Raw genomic sequence first — 17,963 nt, 5'->3', positions numbered from 1 at the left:
GGGTAAAGAAGTAAGTGACATGTCAGCACAAAAGCTTTTACAGGAATGGGAACAGCAGTGACAGCATCCAAATGCCATGGAGAATTCAAGCAGTGTTGTGCCTTCCTTGAACTTGGTGATGGACTCCTTCAGTGTAGTAATGAAAAGATCTTAGAGGGTAAGGTGAGTGTATCTGAAAACCAAAAATATCCATCATCCAAAAACAGCTGGTCCTGAGGCTTTTTGGATAAAGAACTCATGATTGTATAGTACATCAGGAATCATCTCATGAAAGTGCAATATAATTTTACCAAGATCTCCTAACTCATACTGAAACCCTTTTGCAAATAAGGCTAACAAACCATTTGCCTTTCAAATTTTACTGTATCTGCACGTTAACGAGGTGTCATTTTTTTTATTCACTCATGGGATGTTGGCATCGTTGTCTGGGCCAGAATTCATTCCTCATTCTTAACTGTCCCTTGAACTGAATTGTTTGCTAAGGCCACTTTAGAGATCAATTAAGAGTGGAGCACATTACTGCAGGTCTAGAGTCACACGCAGGCCAGACCAGGTAAAGATGAGAGATTTCCTTACTTAAGGGACATTAGTGAGCCAAAATGGTTTTTACAACAATCAACAATAGTTACTTGGTTGCCATTAGACTGGCCTTGAATTCCATACTTGTTTCAGAAATTAAATTTGAACTTCACATGATGAATTCATAACCCATGCCTCCAGAACAATAATCTGTGACCCTGGAATACAAGTCCATGTGCATTACCACGATATCACTACCTCTCCATAGACCTCTAAAGCCTCTGAACACAAACGGTTATTAGTACCTTGACTCTTCAAAAAAAAGTCTACTTTTCTTTCCTTTGATGTGGAATAATTTCACACTTCCCAGACTATAATTAATGTGCTTTCTATTCCTCAATCACTTAATTACAAGACATTCCTTTTGTGTCTTATTTTCTCAAATAGTTTTGTACGCTAAGCAATCTTTGATGTATCATACTTAATCCTCTCATCCTCATGATTTCTTCGTTCAATGGAGACTGCAGGAGGGCATGCCAGGAGCAGCACCAGGCATACTTGAAAATGAGGTGATAACCTGGTGAAGCCAGGATGACTTGCATGCCAAACAATATAAGCAGCAAGTGACAGAGCTAAGCGATCCTGCAACCAACGGATCAGATCTAACTTCTGCAGTCCTGCCACATCCAGTCGTGAATGGTGGTGGATGATCAAACAACTCACTAGAGGAGGAGGCTCCACAAATATCCCCAACCTCAATGATGGAAGAACCCAGCACATCAGTGTGAAAGATAAGGCTGAAGCTTTCACAGCAATCTTCAGCCAGAAGTGCCAAGTGAATGATCCATCTCGGCCTCCTCCAGTGGTCCCCAGCATTACAGATACCAGTCTTCAGCCAATTCGATATCAAGCAATGATTGGAGGCACTGGATACTACAAAGGCTACAGGCCCTGACAATATTCCGGCAATGGTACTGAAGACTTGTGCTCCAGAACTTGCAAGTCCCCTAGCCAAGCTGTTCCGGTACAGTTAGAACACTTGCATCTAACTGGCATCGTGGAAAATTGCCCAAGTACATCCTATACATAAAAAGCAGGACAAATCCAACACAGCCATTTTACCACCCCATCAGTTTACTGTCGATCATCAGTAAAGTGATGGAAGGTGTCATCAACCCTGCTATCAAGCAGCACTTGCTCAGCAATAACCTGCGCAGTGATGTTCAGTTTGGGTTCTGCCAGGGCCACTCAGCTCCTGACCTTATTACAGCCTTGGTTCAAACATGGACAAAAGAGCTGAACTCCAGAAGTGAGGTGAGAATGACAGCCCTTGTCATCAAGGCTCCATTCAACCAAGTGTGGCATCAAGGAGCCCTAGCAAAACTGGAATCAATGGGTATTGGGGGTGGAGTGGGGAACTCTCAGGAAGTTAGAGTCAAACCTGACACATATGAAGATAGTTGTGGCTGTTTGAGGTCAATCATCTCAGCTCCACGGCATCTCTGCAGGAGTTCCTCAGGGTTGTGTCCTAAGCCCAATCATCTTCAGCTGCTTCATGAATGACCTTCCCTCCATCATAAGGTGAGAAGGGGGAGTGTTCGCCAATGATTGCACAATGTTCAGCACCATTTGCGACTCCTGAAACACTGAAGCAGTGTATGTCCAAATGCAACAAGATCTAGACAATATCCAGGCTTGGGCTGTTAAGTGGCAAATAACATTCACGCCACATAAATGCCAGGCTATAACCATCACCAACAAGGAACAATCTAACCACCGCCCCTTGACATTCAATGGTGTTACTATCATTGAATCCTCCACTATCAACATCCTGGGAGTTATCATTGATCAGAAACTCAAATGGACTCACCACATAAATGCAGTGGCTACAACAGCAGGTCAAAGGCTAGGAATACTGTGGCGAGTATCTCACCTTCTGACTCCTCTAAGTCTCTTCACCATCTACAAGGCACAAGTAAGGAGTGTGATGGAATACTCCCCACTTGCCTGGATGAGTGCAGTTCCAACAACACTCAAGAAGCTTGACACCACCCAGGACAAAGCAGCCCGCTTGATTGGCACTACATCCACAAGCATCCACTCCCTTCACCACCGAAGCTCAACAATAGTAGTGTGTACTATCTCCAAGATGCACTGTAGAAATTCACCAAAGATCCTCAGACAGCATCTTCCAAACCCATGACAACTTCCATATAGAAAGACAAGGGCAGCAGAAACATGGGAACACCACCACCTTCAAGTTCCCCTCCAAGTCACTCACCATCCTGATTTGGAAATATATCGCTGTTCCTTCACTGTCGCTGGGTTGGAATCCTGGAATTCCCTCCCTAATGGCATTGTGGGTCAACCCACAGCAGGTGGACTGCAGTGGTTCAAGAAAGCAGCTCACCACCACCTTCTCAAGGGCAACTAGGGATGGGGCAATAAATGCTGGCCAGCCAGCGACGTCCACGTCATGCAAAATGAATAACGGTTATAAATAACTAAGATTCAAGCATTGATTCAGTCCATTTGTTACACTCTGCCATGCAAAACAAAATACATTAATTCCTATCTCCTTTTTCTGGTTACTAACCAACCCTCCATCCTTCTTAATATATTACTCCCAATTCCAGTATCTCTAGATTTATCGAACAACCTCTTGTGCAGAACCATTGCCTTTTGAAGATCCAAATATGTGACAACTGCTGATTCTCCTTTGTTTATGTCACTGGTTACACCCCAAAAAATTTCTAATAGATTTGTCAAACATGTTTTTTCTTTATAAAACTATCATGACTTTGTCTAATCATATCAATAATAGGGCTTGGCATTCCCCAAGCACTTTAGACATTTTTTTAGGAATGTAATCATTTTACAAATTAGGAAATGCTCCCTGTATGAGTTTGGAATGCTGCCAGTTCAGTAACTTGAATTATTTAGTTTGTCCTCACTATCCTAGGAATTAAAATACACCCATTCTTAATTAGAATAGAATAGAAATTTGTTGCCACATGTACTTTTACATGAAAAATTGTTAAAAGTTCTATAAGTCACTTCAATTACCAACGACATTTAACTTCAGTTTTCACAGAAAGACAGGATGAAATTACACCCAAAACAGTAGTGCAAATCCCAGAATCTCATGAACTAAAATGTTACTTGATTTAGAAGTAGGGACAATACCAGTGTAGCACCATTCTACTCAAGTGGTTTTATTAAACTCCTTCCATCATAAATAATTTTCTGCTTTAGTGCTTGATTTTACAAAGGACAGCATAAATTCAAATCATTACAACATAATAATTGTACTATAATGCGCAAATATTATTATGGAAAGGATTTACCTTATTGAACCAAGGCATTCCTTTTTGATTATCATAATCATCTTCCCATTCATGGGAATGCATTTCCTTTGGAATAGGACTTGGTCCTGGAGGATCTGTTGTATTGTCTTGCCTGTAGACCGAGAGGTTTGAAATCTTTTGCACTGGTGGATGTTGAAACCCCTTCTTTGCTGAGTAAGACCCAGCAGTTCTCCCTGAATCACTTTGAGACCAATGGTACCTTGGCTGATGGTGACAAGGAGGAGGAGGTGAGGCTGGGTAACGTATTGAGTGAACACGAGGAAGCACAACTGCATACCTTCCCATCACACTATCTTCATCATCAAGTTGTTCCATTGGTTTTAAACCTTCCCTTCGTAACTTTGGTGAGACAGGTTTTTGTGGTTCAAACTCCGGAGATTGATTAGTAGTCTGGATTTCAGCTGATGGATAATTCTGAATCTTAACTTGTCTCCTTTGAGACTGTGGGCTTCGATGCCTTATCGTTTCACTGACCTCTTCATGAGATGGTTGCGGGATAGAAGCCTGTTCTATGCTATGGCCAAGATGTTTAAATAATGGCTTTGGTGAAGGTGACCTTTGAATTTGCATTCCAGCATTCTCATGGCCTAGTAATTTCATCTGTGGATAGCCAGAAGGTGAACATAAAGGGCCCATGGGTGATCCAGCCTGTTTTAATGAAGATTGTGGGGAAGGTGGATTTGAGGCTCCCCTTACATTCATTGATTTTCTCCCTGATCTTATTGAAAGCTGTGGTGAAGGTTGTCTTTGTGTCCCAGGAGAACTTTTCTGCCTTACTGATGATTGAGGTGAAGGTAAATGTTGGGATTCACTACTTTTTGGCTGTCTAAAATGTTTTAAGAATGATTTTCTAGAATTTGATTTTGTGGTGTCTGTTTGTAGAGTTTTACGGCCAAACATTTTGAATTTTGGTTTTGGTGAAGGTGCCAATGTGGAGCTCATCTGTTCTACTGAAGGTCCCTTCTGCCTGAGAGAGGGTTGTTGATATGGTGGCCTTTGGAACCCTTTGATATTCACTAATTGTCCTTGCTTTTTAAATGATGACTTTGGGGAAGGAGATCTGCTTTGTTGATCTGTTTCAATATCCTGCTTAACTGATTGTCTTCGAGAAGGCAGACTTTGAGATTTTCTAAACATTGGGTGATGAAAACCTTCTGAGTATGGGTTTACAATGCCAGGCTGAGATGGTGGTGGTGGTGATGGTGATGTCAGCGGTTCCTTTGTGCCTGAAGAGGGACTTACAGTTGACCCCAGGCCCATAGCGAAGTTGCCATAAATGTTCATAAATGGACTACAGAGAAAAGGTTTTGATACTTGTTGAGGGGGCAGCTTCTGGGATACACTTTCATGATAATGTGCTTGCTTCAGTGATGTTTGAGGGGACGATAGTCTTTCAGGCTCCGCTCTATTTATGGATGGTCTATGCTGGCTTACTGGATGCTGTGAAGAATTTTGTCTGGATTGATCATTTACTGCTGGATGACCAAACCGTTTTAAAAAAGGATTTCCAGAAGCTTGCTTCGGAGATTCTGAAGTTATTCTTTTAAAGCCAAAGTGTTTTAGTTTTGATGTGTCAAGGGATGGAATACCACCTTGTGTAAGACTTTGTTGGGCAACTGATTGTTTACGGAACACTCTGTCCTGACTTTCTCTTATGCTTTGTGAGGGTCTTGGTGACAATGGTCTTTTAACTGATTGTCTAGGTGAGAGTGGCTTTTGGGGCTCATTTTTAGGCAGACCAGTCAGTCTTAGAAATGGATTGGCTGACACAGGTTTGGGGATATTTGCCCCTGCTGCCTTAAAGCCAAATATTCCTGCTCCTCGCTTTGGAGAGGGTGGTCTTTGCTTTATTGATGGTTGCGGTGATGGTGGTTTTTTGAATTCTTCACTGTGCACCATTTTTAAAGATGGCTGTGAAGTAGACGATTGTCCATGTTGCCTTAACGATGATTGGGGTGAAGGAGGGCTTTGAGGTGCATTGTTTGGACGTTGACCAGAGTGTTTAAATGGTTTAGGGGAGATTGGCCTTGGTTTTTCTGAAGTTTCTGCTTTATGACCAAACAACTTGAATGGTGAGCGTGGTGGAGGTGGGCTATGTTGTCTTAATGATGGCGGTGGTGAAGATGGCCTTTGTGAATTCCTTTTCTTAGAGCTGCCAAACATTTGTAAAGGTGCTCGATGGGAGGACAGTGGGTCATTTTGACTTAGTAAAGCTTGTGGTGAAGGATGATTTTGGAATTCTGCTGATGAAGGGGAGCTAAAGTGTTTAAACAAATTAGGATAAACTGTGTTTGGGGCTAATTCTGCAGCTGTTTTCTTTTCGCTAAATGTCCTCACAGACAACTGGGAAGATCTGCCTAATTGCCCAACAGAGGGTTGTGGAGATGATGGAGGCTCAAAGTGCCTATGAGTTGGCTGTGGCGAGAATGATCTTTGCTTTTGCCTTGCCAGAGGAGTGCCAGGTGATGACTGGGAGGATATTGGTGAGCTTCGGTGTGGGTGATTATTAGGGGGTGGGGACCTTTGAGTTTCAGACACTTTCAGACCAAATGGCTTTTGTGGTAACCTTGGATTTTGTTTACTAGAGAGACTGCCAATTTGTCTGATAGATGGTTGTGGGGACATTGAATAACCTATTTCTTTAGTAGATAACTGTGATGATAATGGTTTATGTCTCACTATGCGGCTGCTAAGTGGTCTTCTTGATGGTTGGGGTATAAGTGGGGGGCTATCATATCGTATTCCAGTTTGCAGTTTTGGGGATTCCATAGGTAAGGGACTTCTAAATTGTCTTGATGAGGGTCTTGGGAAAGTTCTGTTTTGGAGTCCCAAGGGATGACCAAATTGTCTGATGGGTGACTGAGGGGATGATGGGGTATTATGGCCAAATTGCTGCAAAAATGGACTTGAAGATGCTGAGCTTGATTCTTCTGGGTTCTCTGCATGCCCTGGGTAATCGAAGTTTGTTGACATTGAATATGGAGATGGCAGTCTTGAGACTTCAAGCTTTTCACGTCCAAATAATTTAACTTGTGGCCTTGGAAAAAGCCTAAACTGTCTGGGCAAAGACAATGGTGGAGATGGTAACTGATGACTCATTTGTGTGTCTTGCTGGTTCATCCAGGGAGAGCTGTATGCTTGAAAATCAGGTTGACTGTCCATTTCTTCCTGCTCTTCGATATCACTCATTGGATAGCCAAAGTGACTATAAGACGACTCAAGGTATGGTGATCCCTCATACTCACTATAATTGAACCCATATCCAGATTGCTGTGATGAATATGGATCTTCTGAATAATGACTGAATTCCCCTACATCTGCATAAGGAGATTCATAGTAATCCATTCCTTCATCATAATACATGTACTGGTCCGGTGATGTATATTGAGTAGGTATGTCATCATCCGTTTCATTTTCATAGTATTCATATGGTTCATATGGCACATAACTATTAGGAGAATCATAATAACCCATTTCATTATCATCATAGCCATATTGATCTGGAGCTGGATATCCATAGGGAACATCATAATATTCTGTTTCATCTTCATAATAATCATACTGTTCTTCTGATGGTATATTGTGATAATTATAATATGTCATTTCATCTTCATAATATTCTTCAGGAAAGTCATAGCCAGTATATGCATCACAGTATTCTTCTTCATCATCACCATTGTAATTGTTGTACTGCTCAGTAAATGTATTGTAGTATTCTGTTTCATCATCGTAGTAATCATACTGTTGGAATGACCCAGTTGAGGGACAGTGTCCTTGATTCCATGAACGATGTGGTGACATCCTTTGGTAGACCCTACCTCTACTATCATATTCTTGACTGTAACCATATTGCTCGGGGCTCCACACATATGGTTCTCGAACATTTCTCATCACGTTTGCTCTGTGCAGGAGCATTTCATCTTCTGATGGAAATGGTAACTTCCGGGCTCCAATTTTAGAAAACCAAGCTGTTGACCCAACTCCTTTAACTGAACCCCTAATTTGCATTCCATACTTAGCCTTTCTGGACAGAAATTTCCTGGTGAGCCAGTTAGAAGCAGTAGCCATCCGCCCTAAGAGCTGAGCAGTAGGTTTAAATTTGGAAGCACTGTTTTTCTTTTTGGTGTGAAAACCAAATTTGGCTTTACCAAACAGCTTCCCCAAGCCTTTTTTCCCTGCTGCCTTTTCGGGTTTCTCGCTTGTTTCAGCTTTATTGCCCAATCGGATCAATAAGAATGATGCCTTTCTTGGTCCTCCAGGAGCTGTTACAGCCTCTTTCTTTTTAATACTTGATTTAAACCCCAGCATGAGTTTTGAAGTCTTCTTCAGGACTCCCACAGGCTTTTTCTTGCCTTTTGCAGCTGGAAATTTACTATTTCCAAAACGTATAAACATCTTTGATGTACTTTTTAAATTATGTTTGTTCGAACTTTTTGATTTAAGTTTGGGTTTACCAAATCCCATGAAAAGTCTGGAGGCATTTTTCATACCTTTTATAGATTTTTTCTGGCCAGCCATTTCTGTCTTGCCTTGGAATGCTTTTAAACCCACGGCTTTTGAAGCCCCCTTTAAGTGTGCCTTTGCATCTTCTTTCTTTTTCTTCTTCTTTGCTTTTCCATCTGTTGCCAGTCCCATCACAACTTTCGAAGTCCCTTTTAGATGAAGGTCTTTCATGGCTCGCTTTTTCTTTTTGCCAAAGCCTGTCACAGCTTTTGAGGCTCCTTTCAATTTCATTTGTTTACTAAGTTTCTCGTCTTCTTCCTCATCTTCTTCGCCTCCTTCTTCTTCTTCCTCTTCATCCTCATTTTCATTGTCTTCTGTTCCTTCTGTCTCAGACTGCGCTTTCTTTCCTTTTCGACCATTGTGTTTAATACCACTCACTGCTGTAGATGCACCTTTCAAGGCTGCAATCTTTTTCCCTTTCTTTGTTGGCACATCACTATCCACCTCAGGTGCCTCTTCATTTATTTCACTCAATTCTTCACTGTCTTCTATTTCATCTGCACTTTTATCCACTTCTGATGCCTCTTCTGATTCATCACTGGTTATAGCCTTTTTCATTTTTTTCTCATCTTTCCCCTTTTTAAGGTCCTCCTTACCTTTTCCTCCTTTTTTGTTGTCGTTCCCTTTTTTGGGATCAGGCTTCTCTCTAGATTTTCCTTTACTTGGATCCTTTTTGTCTGCATTTTTGCTTTTCTCTGGCACCTCTTTCTCTCCTTTGCCTCCCTTCTTTGCTGCGGATTTTAAGTCACCTTTTTTGCCAGGCATTATGATGTCTGTTAAGAGTCATACCAAACAATAACAGCAGCAATATTTCAATCTTCCACTGAATTGTTCCAAGAGTCAATGTAGGCATCCCATTGCACTCATCTTCAAAGAATGCAAATGTCAGATGACAGAAAATCGTTCACAGCAAAATCCACATCAACTGCTAGAGAATGCCAGCCATTAATGCCAAGGTACAAAGTTCAAAGTGTATCAAATTATTAAAAGATCTAAGAGATCAAGAATTAACATCAGTATCATGAGAACTGTAGAGAATTTTGCATTAATTATAAATATCACTGCTATGTCATCTAATTGCAGTAACTCTTCACATCAACTAAGCATGTTCATTCAGATAGATCAAAAAGCAGAAGGATTCTGAGTGCACATTCATGTCCAGGTACACGTCTGGGCTAGCGTTCATTTTCCTTCCACCAAAATAAATCTGTCCTTTGCATCATTCAGCTTAGGTGGCTTATGCACAGAAGTTAAAGCAACAGTTGCATCCGAATCGTCTACTATGCACAGCTACCAGCTGGAGAGCTTAACACAACCGATACACACATCTTCCCTTTAATTTAATTGGCAAGACCGACGCAGGTTATCGATTCGTTCTTTCCACATTCCCCATTTAAAACCTGCACATAAAACTGCCTGGCAGTATAAATAAGCATCTCACACGTTTGGCTTGCGCTTGCTCTCAGTGTGTTGAAGGAGCCTTAATGTTCCTTCCAGTGTTTAATGTAATGTTATCTAGCTTTTGCCCGTATGAATAATGCAAGTGGGCTGAATCGTTACTACATCACCAAGATAGCCAGAGGGAACCTTTCCAAACAAAAAAAAATTGACAGAAAAGTGTTTGGCGAAACTATTCCATTCTACCAGTCGAGCAAACCATGATTGCATAAAATACAAAATATTGTTCAACTCCAAGCTTAAAAGTTAATTCTCGTTCAATTTCATTAACGAACCTGAAGCAAAACTAAGGCAAATTAAATTGTTTTCACAACGTACTTTCATGCACAGGAAGCTTAGATTTTCAGGTGTTAAAGAACATTTCACAGCACTTAGAGTCATGGAGTCATACAGCACGGAAATAAACCCTAGGGTCCAACTCATCTGTGCTGACCAAACATCCTAATCTAACCTAGTCCCATTTGCCAGCATTTGGCCGATATCCTTCTAAACCCTTCCAATTCATATAGCCATCCAGATGCCTTTCAAATGTTGTAATTATACCCAACTCCATCACTTCCTCTGGCAGCTCATTCTATACACTCACCACCCTCTGTGTGAAAATGTTACCCCAGAGATGAAGTGAGGTGACCACCAAGAAATTGAAAGAAAGAAATGTAGAAAGACCAAAGTCACATCTTATTAAAATGTCACAGACCCGAAACCTTAACTTGATTTCTCTTCACAGTTGCTACTAGGATTGCTGAGTATTTTCGGCATTAACTGTTCTTATCCCTATCAGGAATAGGAGCGAAAAGATTTGCAAGCCAGAAAGAGATGTCGCAAGGCAAAATGGGTTAGGCAGCATTCAACACCATATATACCATGACGTTAGAGTGTAGGCAACAATAAAACAGGAAAAATTGTTACAGCAGCAATAGCTGTAAGGAGCAAGGCTGTGTTGGAACTTGAAAATTAAGGTAAGAATTACAGGCAAAGAAATAGAACAATGGTTATTTATGTGTCATTCCTAATGCACGTTACAGGACTCACTACTGGTTGTGTGCAATCTGACATTTACTGATCCATCTCATAAGGGACCAGGAACTTGACTCAGAAACTTATAATAAATTTGAATGTATCGCTCTTAGTTTCATGTGTGGAAATAAAGAAAGCATTATACTGTAGGAATATGGTCGAGTTACTAAATGTTAACAGTCATGTTTTTAAAAAATCAGGATTCTCTTCATTTTAAAATTCTTCCTCCTGAAAATTTAAACTCAAAGAGCCTAATGCAGTGCCTCATTGCAGAGGCACAGTAAAGGAAAGGTGGTGAAGATTCAGCATGTTGAGTCACAGCCTGCTGAATGTTGCTGTAGGAACATTCGCCAAGCAGAGCAGGTCTGAAACTGGTAACTGGAGAATTGGATTAGATACACTCATTGGCAAATTGCGACTCATTGGTGGAGATGAGAATATCTGGGATTCTGTGTGTGGAAATATCCTCTTCAGAGTAGTTTGAATAGCTCCAGAGGTGAGTTTGTTTGATTTTTGCACCTCAATCCGATGGGAAAAATAATCCACACAAATAAAAAAGACTGTACCTTTGAATTTGAATGGATTGATACAAAAACTTTCCCACAGGAAAAGAGGAGGGCAGAAATGATTCTTTTTATGCTCTTGTCTGGGAATGCTGCATGTGTTTCAGTTGAAGACTAGGTCCTCAAGAGAGCTGAGATACCTGGCCATCATTTGGATTGCACTGTCCTGGTCTGACACTTGGAAGCACCAAAATGTTTCTGATAAATCCTCTGGAGGATCTCCAGACAGTGAGCTTTTAGGACAATCAACCACCGATCATAGTACAAGAGATCGTCAATGATGCTGATGTGGCAATGCTGTTCACAGTACTGCCACAGGATGAAATTGCTGGAAACAGACTCTGGCCATTGTCAAGGCAGGATGTGTGATTTGTGCACACATTACATTGTATATGTGAGCCTTTTGCAATTCCTTTAACTTGTGTTCTGTTGCTGGCAAATTTTGAATGGTTAAAGCTGTGAAGGTTTCAAATTCTCGGTCACAGTTTTCGTCATCTTACTCTAGGCAATTGATAGGTATCCTAAATAGCAGCTGGCATTTTTCTTGCACAGACTCTGTAACAATATCACACCACATCAGCTGAAATTAAAATTCACTAATACCTTCTTTTGTCAGGTCTCAGTCCGTTCAAATCTGACACCTTTATGATATTCTGACTTATACACATGCTTGGCAGCCATTACAATTAATAAAGTTAATCCTTTACTTTACATCCCTTACAAGCCAAACAAAATACCAGCATCCATAATGTGCGTTGAATGAGTGTATGAGCTTCCAAAAATCATTGAGTCTTGCACATCCATAAGTAGCTAACACCACTGTCAAAAAAATCACCAAAACACCTTCTGACAGCCCATCAAGCCAAAGGGTGCAGGAGTTTATCTGAATGGAAACACTATCTCTATGCTATTCCTTATCATGCTTCCTGACTGTTAAACTTGATTAGGAAGTTATTATCTTAACAGCCAGCAAGGGCTTTCGTGCTTGGTTTTAGCAAACAGCTTATCTAATATTTAATATTTTGATTTCGTTACAGGAGGTGGCCAGGGATAATTAAAAAAAAAACTGGACCAATTTAACAGTGTCTCTGAAGTCCTTGTGAAATGACTCCAAAGGAGGTTGTGGTGTAGTGGTACTATCATTGGAACGATGATCCAGGCGAATGCTCTAGGGTTAAGGTTTCAAAACCCAATGTGGCAGATGGTGGAATTTTAATTTGATTAAAAACTGGAATTAAAAAAAAACATATAACCATCTAGTTCACTAATGCCTTTTTTCAGGGAAGGAAATCCGCCACTTTACCTGGTCTGGCCTAAATATGACTCTGGACGTACAGAAATGTGGTTGACTCAGAAATGGCCTAAACAGCCAATCAGTTCAAAGGAAATAAGGGATTGACAACAAATTCTGGCATTGCCAGCGATGCTCACTTTCCATGGAAGAACAAAAAGAATCTGACTTGAGCTGTTGCAATCCTTATCTTACCATAATTGCAACTGTGTCATTCTTGAACAATGGGTTCAGCCATGACAAATTTAAACTTCTTTATTAGTTGTCTCAAGGACAGCCAGGTTAGAGTGTCGTCTGACAAATTCACTGAACTGTGCAAGACAGGAAAGGGTTCAGTACGACTGCACACAGATTATTATCTCTGTTAGATTTCCATTCCTCATTAATGAAATAAATACAAAGGCTCTGAATGGAAACTTAACTGTCCCGCTGTTTATGGCAGAGAAGCCCATCACTAAACCAAGTAACAACTGACAGACTACAACAAGCTCCATGGCAACAGTGCAGTTTACTACGTTGGGTTATTGTCTCCATCTTTTGGGTCCTATGTTCCAAGCCAGCTCAGACACCTGGAATCAATACATGTAAAAAGCTATGTGAAATGACTTTGGACAATATCAAGCACAAAGGGCATAAACTTACAGGAGCTGAACAACATGGACTACAGTGAGAAATCTGGGATAATTGCGTGAGACATCCAGTGAAGCCTAACGCGGCATCAGGAGCAACAAACTGCATTTTCCAACTAAGTTCCGGGCACTGAGATGAGATTCTTGCTAGGCAGCAGTGAGGTGCCTATTAATGAGGATTGTTGCTTGTTGACAGCCCCAGTAAAACAGAATCTCCCCTCACTAATACGTAGCTACCTCTTCTAGCATTCACCAAGGGGAACCTAGATGTTGACAGTCCCCTACCTGAAGTTCTGAGTGGATACCTGGTATCTTCAGCTGTATGCTTGCTCCTTGCGGCTGCCACCTTGGACATTTGGCAACAACATCATAGGGAACCAGCTGCGTGTGTCCCTTGCCAACAGACACGATTGTCTGTCACCTACCAGCCTCTCAGAACCCTTGTGGCACCTCTCCAAACCATGTTTCTGAACTTTAAAGCTGCACTCCAGGGTGCACTGGTCATTAGCATTGAAATGTTGCTACAAGGACATTTTGTGAGCCGGGAAGGCATAGACTGTACCAAGCTGCATCTCAGTGCTGTTTGCTCACTCTCTTATCACTCACTCATTCACTTGGAGCCTCCCTGGATACTCACAGCATCCATGGCTTGCCTTTCCTTGCCTTGCCCTTCTGTGTTTTGTCCCATCATCCAGAACTACCTGGCTCACAGTCTTGCCTTGCTGGCTAGCACAGACACAAAACCAGGAAGCTTGTCATGGTTCTCAACAGTCTTCGGTCATGTTAAGGGAGACAGCCTTCAGTCAGTGGGGGGCAAATTAAGTCAAGGGCAGCCGCTGATACAACGTGCCTGGATGTGGTCAGTAAGCCACTTGGAATTGTCAGGGAATGGGATCCTCTCCTTGTAAGGAGTGAGAAACTGAATAGTGGGCAGTCCTCTGCATTTCTTGGCTCTTTCTGCCCTATTTTCAGCTGTTTTCTCTTGTAATGAGAGAAAGGGAAGGATTGGGTGGGATGCAAGTACGCAGCACAGCTATTGGTACAGATGAGCACAAAGTGGCAATTTGCTCTGAGCAAGCGAGTTTGCAGCGCAGAGGGCATATAGTGTTATTGGTTGGAAAATGAGGTGGGTCTGAGAGATTGAAGGAAGATGTTGTATTCAATATTGACAGATCATATCACAGAATCATAGAATCCCTACGGTGTGGAAACAGGCCATTTGGCTCAGAGTAGTAGAGCATGTGGCTTGGTGGGAGGTGTGCACAGTAGCAGAGATAATATGAATTGTAGTAGGAGAGAGACAATGTTGGAGGAGTTCAATAGGTAATTGACCTGCACTGAACTGCTGGGCATGCCTCTGGATGGCTGAGACTGGACTGACCCAGGTGGTAACCTTGGCCTAGACTAGCAAGGTCTGGTGTCATGGCCTCCACTGCTGGTCCTGAGGCAAGAGGATGACCCCTTTCTGTATCATCCCATCCACCAGAACCTCCAGGTCCATGTCCACAAAGTGATGCGCCAGTTTCCCCTTGCATGTCTGGGGCACGCAGCTGCAGACTTATAGAGCTTGTTTGAGTGCACAACAGTCTCTTAAAGATGGCACCAACACCAGGAATGATGATCTATTCCAGGATATCTCGGCAATAGTGGGGTCTTCTGGGTACGGTGAGTGGTAGAACCAGGCCAGCACTGGATGAGAGCATTGCTATAGGGTGTGGAAGGTAGTGAAGATGAGGAATGAAGTGAGATGGGACAATGTGGGAAGAAGTCACACTAGGCCTCGTGGAGAGGAATCTTCTGTGAAACATGACAAAATTGACACATGGCCAAAATATGACAAGAGCCAGTTCTATGTTTCTGACTTTTTGTGACTGCTTTTAACCATACTTGCAGACTATTAATCTTCAAGACATAGATAAATTGTCCTTTAGCACTTTAAATTAATTAGGCAACATATAAGATTAGACTGCAATTTACTTAGGCTGTAATGAGACTTTCAAGAGTATTGATGGCAGATTTACTCTGTATCTAATCTCTGCTATAACTGTGTTAATGCACAGCCCAGACCATCATGGAAGCCAACCTTCCATTCATGGGCTCTATTTACACGGCCCGCTTCTGTGGAAAGGTGGCCAACATCATCAAAGACCCATCGCACCACAGTAATGAGCTTTTACAACCTCTTACATCAGGCAGATATGCAAAAGCCTGAACACACACATGAGCAGGTTCAAAAACAGACTCTTACTGGCCATTATCAGACTGTTGAATGGATTCTAGCCTCAAATAATGTAACCTGCAATGTAACCTGTGTACCTCTAAGTGTTTTTGATCTGTACATCCTTTGCTTGCTGTGATCTGCCTGTACTAGTCGTAAACAAAGTTTTTCACTGTATTTCGGTACACGTGACAATAAAACAATCAATCAATCAATCAATTAATATTATTTGATGTGACAGTGTGAAGGGAGCTAGTGCTGTACTTGCTCTGAGACTGTTTCATTGTATGTGTAAAGGGAACTTTACATCTTAGCTGTACTGTACTTGCCTGGGAGTGTTTAATGGGACCTCATGAAACTTAGTTGATATTTGCAATAAAATGAATCCTTGTGACACAGTGGGAGGTCGACACTGCTAAGCCAGAAGGTCCATGGTCGAGTCTCAACTGCTGCAGAAGTGTGTCATAACAAGTTTATTAAAAATGTGTTAAATTAATCCATGCCCTATTGCATTTAGGAGTGTTACATGCTGCTGTTTCAATCCAATACTTCAAGACTCTTATTTCCAATGTAGCCGCTGGTGGCCAATCTTTGCTTTCTCCTGCTTCTCCAACTCACCACTCCTAATGCAGATATTGGGGATTCTTCAGTGGTTCACCTCTCCCTCTATATCATCCTCCAGAATGTCCATTCACTTGTGAACAAGGATCTTCCATTATGAGCTTATTGTGGATAATTGCATTAAAATCATGGCTTTGATAGAAATATGGATGAGGGGTGGTGACCTATCCTCACCAAAACGGTGATGTGATTCTTGGAACCAAATGACACCTTGTTCTGTCTTTGTACCCCTCTGGCAATTCCTTCTCCTTTAAGTATCTCAATTCATTCCACACTTCTGACCTAATTTAAAATGTTCATCTTCTACCAGCAATCAAAGTATCATCAGAGATTTGCATGGAAATATTTTACTACTTTCTTTCTGCAGCTTCTGTAGTGAATCACATCCTTTGTGACATTTCAATTCATAATAGTTTCGCTTTTCTGAGCTCATAGCCCCCTTTCCCACCCTGAATCTCAGCCTCCACATAAACCCTCTGATCAATATTCAGACACCCCCTTAACTTTGCCAGCTTATACAATCTTGCTACTCCCGTTGTATGAAACACAGATGAGATACATCTTTCCTTGTATTGGTTTCCATTCACATCTCCCTACCCCTCCCAATACTTTATCCTTCAACTTACAACTGCACTTTCAGAATCCTAATTGTTAATAACAAAAGCTGAAAATGTTGGAAATACACAGTAGGCCGGGAAGCACCTGTAGAGACAAAGACTGAACTAATGTTTCAAGCTAATGTTCTTTCATTAGAACTGGTGCAACTGTCCAACTGTCTAGTCTTTCATCCTCTGTTCACTGTGATGCTTCTGCAACTGATGATCTACTGATTTGCACCCTCAGCTGCGTCTTTAATGCCATAGTTTCTCTCACTACAGTCCCTGCCTTTAGTATGGCCCTCATTTAAAAAAAATTGGATGTGGGCATCATTGGTTGGGTCAGCATTTTTGCCCATCCCTAGTTGCCCTTGAGAAAATGATGGTGAGCTGCCTTCTTGAACCGCTGTAGTCCATTGGTGTAGCAAAACCCGGAAGGACAATGGGGAGGGTTTTTGAGGATTCTGACCCAGCAACAATGAAGGATCGGCAATGTATTTTCAAGTCAGAATGGCGTGTGGCTTGGATGGAAACTTAAAAGTGGTGATGTTCCTATTTATCTGTTGCTCTTACCCTTCCAGTTGGAAGTGATCGTGGGTTTGGAAGGTGCTCTCTAAGGAGACTTGTTGAATTTCTGCACGTATATTTTGCACATGGTACATACTACTGCTACTGAGTGCCAATAGTGAAGAAAGTGAATATTTATAGATCGGGGGCCAGTCTTGCAGGCTGCTTTGACCTGGACAGTATCAGGCTTCTTGTGTGTTATTCGATTTGCGCTCATCAAGGTAAGTGGTGAATATTCCATCACATTCCTGACTTGTATCTTGCAGATGGTGGAGAGGCTTTGTGGGGTCAGAAGGTGAGTTACTTACTGCAGAATTCCTAGCCTCTGATTTGCTCTTGAAGCCACAGTTTGTAATGCTAGACAACAAGGTGCAGAGCTGGATGAACACAGCAGGCCAAGCAGCATCATAGGAGCAGAAAGGCTGACGTTTCAGGCCTAGACCCTTCATCAGAAATGGGGGCGGGGAAGGGGGTTCTGAAATAAATAGGGAGAGAGTGGGAGGCGGATAGAAGATGGATAGAGGAGAGGATAGGTGGAGAGGAAACAAACAAGTTGAAGAGGTGGGGATGGAGCCAGTAAAGGTGAGTGTAGGTGGGGAGTTAGGGAGGGGAT

The 17,963-nt window shown here is 41.9% G+C and overlaps 1 protein-coding gene across 1 annotated transcript in view; it reads right to left on the bottom strand.

Moving 5' to 3' along the window:
* myo15aa (myosin XVAa) overlaps positions 1 to 17,963 on the bottom strand; it is a 174,653-nt gene that overhangs the window by 114,891 nt on the left and 41,799 nt on the right. The window lies entirely within an intron of this gene.

The sequence above is a fragment of the Rhincodon typus genome, chromosome 21 (assembly GCF_021869965.1).
Source record: "Rhincodon typus isolate 14 chromosome 21, sRhiTyp1.1, whole genome shotgun sequence".
NCBI classification, from domain to species: Eukaryota; Metazoa; Chordata; class Chondrichthyes; order Orectolobiformes; family Rhincodontidae; genus Rhincodon; species Rhincodon typus.
The sequence above is the reverse complement of the archived record's forward strand: the minus strand, read 5'-3'. Positions and strand labels throughout refer to the sequence as shown.